We start from the raw sequence: 8224 nt of genomic DNA on the forward strand, positions 1-8224 counted from the left end.
TCCTTATAAATTAATAATTTCAAATAAACTTAATAATTGTAAATAAACTTAATAAATATATATACATATGTGGACCTCAAACGTTTCGAGTTTCAGAATAAATTTTAAATTAAGCAGAGTATAATTGGTACAATGTTTCACATCATCACATGTGCACGTCGCACGTTTCTTAGCTTATGAAAGCTAAGGTAAAATACAAAACTTAAATTACTTTATACATTTAATTGAATTTTGTCGATGCTCACCAGATAATTTATCCAAAATCATAACAATCTATATACAATTCTCTCCGGTCTAAATGTAGCCACGAATAGTAGACTATGGAATTAACATTTATTAGCCACTGTAAGAGCTACGTTAATATTAGTCCATTTTATACTTTCAGCAAAATCTACAATTGAAATTCAATTTCAACCATGTTTCGAACGATATTCGGGAGAAAAAATATTATCTCTGAAATATAATTCAGGTATGTATTTATTCATTAACGTTTATTTGATATTTTGTAAAAAGGTTTTGCGAATTGTTAAAAACTTATTACCGTTATGAACTGAGCTATCATTTATGAGCTCTTAATTTAAAAAAGGGGATTTTAAACAATTACAGACAAACCTAAAACAATTGTTCTCAACTTGTATATAATTTTACTAAATTAGAAGTAATATTTATTGAGCATCATATATTTAGAAAAAAAAACATTTATACTAAAAAGCAGAAATGTTTATTATTTATTTTTATTTCTAGAATAAAAAAATTCCTACACTACACCGGACAATACTTTTTCGTGAACTGAATTCTTTACCCAAAACTGATCGAGTTTCAGTCTATTTATTCTCGTAAAATAATAAATAACTAATTATTAACCAATAACTTTACTTGATCTTAAAACTCACCTCTTTACGAATAGCTCAAATCTCAGCCGATCTGAAACAAACAAATATAATTTTGAAATCTCTAAAGTGTTACCGAATCGTAAATTTTAAACAAAAGTTTCGACTTGTTTATTACGCGCTTTGAAATTCGACATACAATTTAAATGTAACAAAGAATATAAGGAACACTTTAAAGAAAATCCATGCGTCAAACTTAAGATAGTTTTTGATAGGCGAATTAAAGTTGGAAATGTTACGGCATGCGACCCGCGCTGGCTTCCACGTTACCTGGGATTGTCAAAGCTTTGTCGCATACCGCCTGCATACCGTATCGCCATTTGTTTTTCAAGTCTCACTTACTTTCGAACAAAATTCAAATTCAAGAAACTAGTATGTAGGGATGCGACGATATCGATACTTGCTAAGTACCTATAACCGAATTAAATACAAAATAACATTCCACCACAGGATTAAATCGTATTTGTCAACCATAAAACAAATTTCATTTAGTTTTAAAAATATGTCGAAATATATCAGCAAATATTGTTGTTGTATAAAAACGCAAGACCAACAACGATTGGTAAAAAATTGTAAAGAGTCTAGACAGGTACCTTCTCTTGGAATTACGATACATAAAAGTTTAATTTAGAAAAAGCATCCGATAGGATCGAACATGGGCACACACACATATAAAGTTACACCATTCGAAGTTGTATCTTTCACCTTTTACTCTCACAGCCGCGATCTTAACAATCGAACTCGGAGCGCGCTCAAATGGTAACTTAGACAAAAGCGTAGCGGAATCAAAAGTAGTTTCGCAGGGAGGTACCTTAGGCCTTGCAGTGTTCGAATTGTTCAAACTTTGCCACTTTCGCGTTTCCTTTTATCCGTTCTGAGAGTATTCGTCTGTTAAATTATTATTTTTACTTTTTCGTTCGTGTTCCGTGGTGCGTGTTAGATTGAGTCCGTCCGACTGTTTCGAGGGTGACGAAATTCTTTTAGAAGAGCTGTTAATCTTGTTTTCATCGGACTTTTTCGGTGATAAATTTCAACTGAAGCGTGAACTTCGCTAAAGTCTTATAAAAAATATAAAGAATTTTAAAAGCATTTAATCAAATCAACTAAAGTTAATTTCCATAATTGTAATGAATTAATGTTCATTTGCGATTGGTATAATTTAAATAATATATTGATAACGAGTAACGTAATCAATTTATTATCAATATGTAACTGTCTGTTTTCTATCTTGGATGAAAATCAAATAATATTATCGCGTTCTTTGTCTTCCACTTTAACCATGAACATTAGTGACTTTTAACAATTTATTAAATAAATTTTAAATGTATCATTAACGATACCTTCATCTATTTTTATAATAAACGTTGACATAAATATGAGAATGAACATAGAAACCGAAGTTACACCTTTAAAAAAAAATCCAATCCACGGATATTTTACGATTTTATTATTCGTCACAGTGCTTAAGATAAAACGTAAGCAAACACACACTAAGTACTTGAACAAATCAAGTACTTACCAGAATTTAAACCTTTGCTTATTATTTACCCATTTCATATACTAAACCATCTCTTTTCGTAAATTGTGAAACAAAGTTCGTATGTTAATTCATAACCTCTGCAAATATTTAATTTTTACCCCTGCGTTTTACTCGTTAAAACATCTGAATTTCGAACTATTATTTGATACATTAATGGCATACATTAAGTAAATTTTGTTAGCGTTAAAGAGCTAGAAGCCCTTTATTATTAAAAGCAAAGATAACATCTCAACGTAGCATCAATATTAATTTTGCTGTCGACTATGCTGTCGAGGGTTCAATTGTAGGAGGCGAGCCTCTTGTTGCTTTATTGTTTTACGAAGATCCGTAATTAATGAAAAACTCATGGAAAATATGGTAACAATATTTAAGGTGTTTTATATGTCGCCACTTTTATTATACTTTATTTCTTCAAAAACATTTTGTTTATTATAATAAACTGAAGTTAAAAAATGATAGAAGAGACCCGTTTTATAGAAAATAACCAGGGAAAAGAACAGAATATAATTTAAACTTGTGTTTGGTTGAAAATATCTTATAATTTTGCCTTAATTTTTGCTTTAACCATAGTGCCCAATGTTAGGGTGAATTCCGCTTACGCTTTTACAAGTCGAAGCCTTTGCAAGGAAATTAATACCGCACGCTCGATTGCCTTCATTTAAGCGTAAATTATTACTTATAATTAAGATTTAATTATTTTCAAACAAAACGATCTGCTTACTAATTAAAATCAATTAAGAGTTAAAATATGTAATTTGCTTAACTTGAAAGTATGTAAGCCATTCTTGTTTATTTTATAATATTAATTATGATCAAGCCACATGTTTTTACTTTGTTACGGTAAAAATATATTATCGTCATACAAACTTATGAAAATTAAAACGTCTGATTTTCCAGAATAAGAATATTATAACTGTAACTATATTGAACATTATGTTTTATGCAATTCCATCATATTGTACACTTGAAAGATTACTTTCAAAGTTGATTTTTTTTTATTAATTTCTAGTACATTTCACTTTAACAAAACGAAATAGGAAATAAGTAGCAATACTTATACGAATAATGTAATATTCTTTGTGTATTTTTAATCACATAAAATTAAATGTAAATGAATAATTTTTCATGTGCAAGAATTTATTGATACATTTTATTTTAAATTTAGAATTATTGGATATAATAGGTACAATTATAATTAGAAGATATATTTGATAATAAAATATTTGATAATAATTATGATTTATGACGTCATATTTATGTTCACGACAACTTTCTTATGTGTACCTAAGTAACTAAATTTTTGACATTTGTTGAGCGATCAGACTCTTCGACCGAGCTGATTGGACTTCCCGCAAGCATGGTGATTGTGATGAAGAGATTGCTGATGGACGTCCTAAATTAAGTATATTTATAGCATTACCATATATGATTAAAGATAATATTTTAACACAAGATTCATAAATTGAATTGTATAATATGATAGTCTATATATATATCATTGATTATATTTTTCGTAGTTCTCAGTTTTTCGCCGGTTTTTTTCGGTAGAATCTACATTCCGAGCCGGTGGTAGCTTCACGTAATATAGTTTGTAAAATGACAATTCAAAAGTGCTTGTAAAAGCTTGTAAAATAAAGTATACTTTGATTTGATTTGAAATATATGTATTAGGCAATACTGTTATATTGTTAATGTTAATAAAATAAACTATAATGATTTGTATTGACCATATTTGGATTGTACCAGACTGTAGGTTGGAAATACGATTCTATCTCGCATTCCTAAGAGATCGGTTATCGACCATTAGCATCTCTCTCATTATAAACCGGAGGCTGCGTACAATATAATTAATTAAGATATACGACATTGTTTCTGAGAGATTTATACATCTTATCTGAACGAACCGCTTATACAATCTTATTATCACGGAAGTCAAGGTAAATATAACGGAGCTATGGATAATATTGTACTATTATTAATATACCTAACGCCTCGTTGGTCTAAACTTTTAAAGGCTAGTTTATTGGTTAATAGACCCCCGTCCCGACTTTGCACGATTACAATTCATTCATTCTAAGGATGTTCGCGATACAAAAAAAAAACAAATGTTTGATAAGAATATATTAAGTGTTTCTATCAAGAAAATCCAAGTAAAAACAAGGAGTCCAGAAATTTGGCAGTACTACACAATACATTTTCCCCAGGTTTATCTCCGTTTGAGAGGAAGACCACGCTCACACATTGGTGCAGCCAATGTCTTTTGTTGCTTTACATTTATGACAGTAGGTATTTCATCCAACACATCGCCACCGAGTACGAAATGTAAACATAAATTTAACAAAATACAATTCAGTGGTGCATGCCCAAGCTTGAACCCACCTTCGGTTCTTGCTTTTTCTAACCACTTTGTCATGAGTATTAACCATGTATGCGTCTCATTGATTGAGAGCCATATATTTTATAATTAAAAAAATTGTTAATATATATCGTCATTAAAGTTAGCTACTAATGTCTTCATTCATAAAAATATTTCAAATAATTACTTAAAAAAAAACTGTATTTTTCTTCGAATGTCTAACTAGACAACAGATAAACAACTATAATTTAATTGATCGTTAAAACTAAAATCATTATCGATTGACTTTATATTTATATACAAATAACGTAAACAGAAACACTGTTTGGAATATAATAGTGAAACCGAGCGGGAGCCACGTGCATTAAGGTACAGATAAGAAGCCAGGAGGCAAAGTTGGAAATAAACGGGTGCGTAGCATGAGAGATCCGAGATAACAGATTGATTATATCGTTAACAATGTTATTTTGTTTTTGAAATTTATATATAGATTAATACTTATACTTAAAATATAATAATATTAACAGTCTGTAAGTTTCCCACTGAGGAACCCATTGAAGAGAAGGTTAGGAGCATATCTAGCTCTAATGCTGGTTGGTGGATTCACTTGTGACAGAATTTCGTTGAAATTAGACACATAAAGGTACGAAATTTTCTTTTACGGCCGAGCACAATGAATGGATAAACACAAATTAAGCATATGGAAAATAAAGCGATAAACTCAAAAACTAGCAAACGATTTTTATACGGTTTTTACAAATGGACGGAGTGATTTATGATGACTGTTTTTTTTTTCAACCCGTGTGCAGGTCTTGTGCTTAGCTTAAAAATAAAGAATCGAGTTACCGTCATCGTCAAAAATATCATGATCGTGGTAATAATTAAGTTAACGAAAGCACTATAAATCTTGATAAACGAGTTTAATATTATGACATGTATTCAATTTTATTTAGCAAAAACGTCTGTTTATGCAATTCAATTGAAAGTCGCTTATAAAACTTTCATATATTTATTGACTGACTAAATATCGCTATCGCTACAAACTGTTTGATAAGCATGTCAGATAAAATAAATGTCATTAATTTTATCTTTACCGATACTCAAGCTTATAAATAACATCAGGGTTATTTCAATGCATAAATTCATATAATATAATCATATAATCGATTCGAATTTGGAATCAGATATTCGATTTTAGAAAAACAATAACATTCCTTCAATACCCATCATCTCTACAATAAGTTCACATAATCCCGCCGTTGGATTTATTCTTCCCGCTTCACTGGCAGGGGCGCCATTCATGTGTCTTTCTGTTTTTTATTATTTGACTTTTCCGCTTTTGCATGAGTTCGAGGAACTGCGTGTGACGTATTGGATCCTCGCTTTAGGATGACTCATGCGACTTTGTTTTATGATATTCGGAGATGTGCTGAAAATATGAACGTATTAGTTTTCGAGTATATTTCGTACGAATTCAGTTTGGGTATTGCGTCTGCTCTTTTATTTAAGATGACTTTTTTGTGTATTAAAGTGTGAAAAATGTTTATTTCAAATTTTTCGATCTTATTCCCTAAAACATATTTCATTACTTTAAATATTATCAATAATAATATAAATGTTACCAATTAGTTACTATATATTTAAAATATGTAAAACTACTCGATACGAGCAACTTATAACAACTCAATGTACATAGTTAAGTGAATCTTATACTAGATATCATTCTTTATGTTTTCAGACAGGGCCTACATATTACCTTTATATGAACGGTATTTTTAAATATACTTAATTTTTAGTTCACAGGAATCTTTAATATACATCATTATGTTAATAGCCGAGATGGCCCAGTGGTTAGAACGCGTGCATCTTAACCGATGATTTCGGGTTCAAACCCAGGCAGGCACCACTGAAATTTCATGTGCTTAATTTGTGTTTATAATTCATCACGTGCTCGGCGGTGAAGGAAAACATCGTGAGGAAACCTGCATGTGTCTAATTTCAACGAAATTCAGCCACATGTGTATTCCGCCAACCCGCGTTGGAGCAGCGTGGTGGAATATGCTCCAAACCTTCTCCTCAAAGGGAGAGGAGGCCTTTATCCCAGCAGTGGGACATTTACGGGCTGCTTATGTTATGTATGTTATGTTAATAGCTTAATACAAGCAAATACATTTCAGTTAATCTCTCGGGAATTTATTGCGAACAATTCTGACGTAGATTAAATTTTCAAAACAATAGTCTCATCTCTGTCTATCGTGGCAATATTCACGTATTCCCTCATCCGTATTTTATAAAATGGGAGGGCTCCAGCAATCTTATGTCGAATCTATCGAGGCGCCTTCCATACACCATAAGACTGTTAAATGAAGTGGAAAATTAGGAGGTTTATGGTATTGACCGGAGGACGGACCAATAATAGAACGATAATATCGCCCCTGGATAAATAAAGCGAAAATATGAGGCGAAAAGTGAATAAAGATGTCGATATGTTACGTGAAATCCTTTTAAAATATTGATATAGACTTCGATTCTGCTATCTTCAGCATTACTTTGAAATAAATCATCCGTGAAGTAAATCCGTTGTGCGGCTTTATTTGTTGGATTTGAAAACAAAATTTGAATACACGTGTAACCGATTAGTAATATTGTCAGTATTAGCCTATAAATGTTCCATAGCGGGGCTTATTTCACCAAGAATTATTTGACGGAATTTTGACTTTGAATTCATGACAATTATGATCATCATAATCCGCAATCATACAAGAATGGGGCTACGCCATATAAAAGTTATATTTGCCTTCATTAAACGATCGATTAATATCTACTTTAACTTGGCTAATATGTATGAATTGTATCGAAAAAAATAGTATAAAACAAAGTGGTTATATGATTCTGTGTGAACCACACAACATATTTTGATACGGTTTTTATCAATAAAACGAGTTATTAACGAGGAGAGCTTTATCCATAATTTATTAATATTTTGTACAAAATAGCTGAACAGAAATTTATTCAAACATCCAATACGTTAGGTACCTAGGGCCGTTTTCATGGATCAAAATTGTATGTTGTGCGATGTAATTTGAATTAATATTTTAAAAGATATACCGAATTCTATTTAGAATAAACAGAATTCCAGAATCTATGCAACTAAAAGATTTCTTCGCGTTCTACACGGGGCGTCGGTTGGCTGTAAAAATCTTGACCTTTTCAAAATTATCATGTCAGTTTCACATTAAAATTAAGACTCGAACCTGTTAAAAATGGTAATAAATATACCTCCTTAATATTCATAATGGTAATAAATATACCTCCTTAATATTTTCTTGATAAGCGCACTACTAATTATTTTTATTAAAAAATTGTATCCGGACGAAGAGGGCTAGTACATATATTTTTGTAATAGTTTTTGCGAACATTAAACATGTACGAACATTA

This window comes from Vanessa atalanta, chromosome 4 (assembly GCF_905147765.1).
Source record: "Vanessa atalanta chromosome 4, ilVanAtal1.2, whole genome shotgun sequence".
NCBI classification, from domain to species: domain Eukaryota; kingdom Metazoa; phylum Arthropoda; class Insecta; order Lepidoptera; family Nymphalidae; genus Vanessa; species Vanessa atalanta.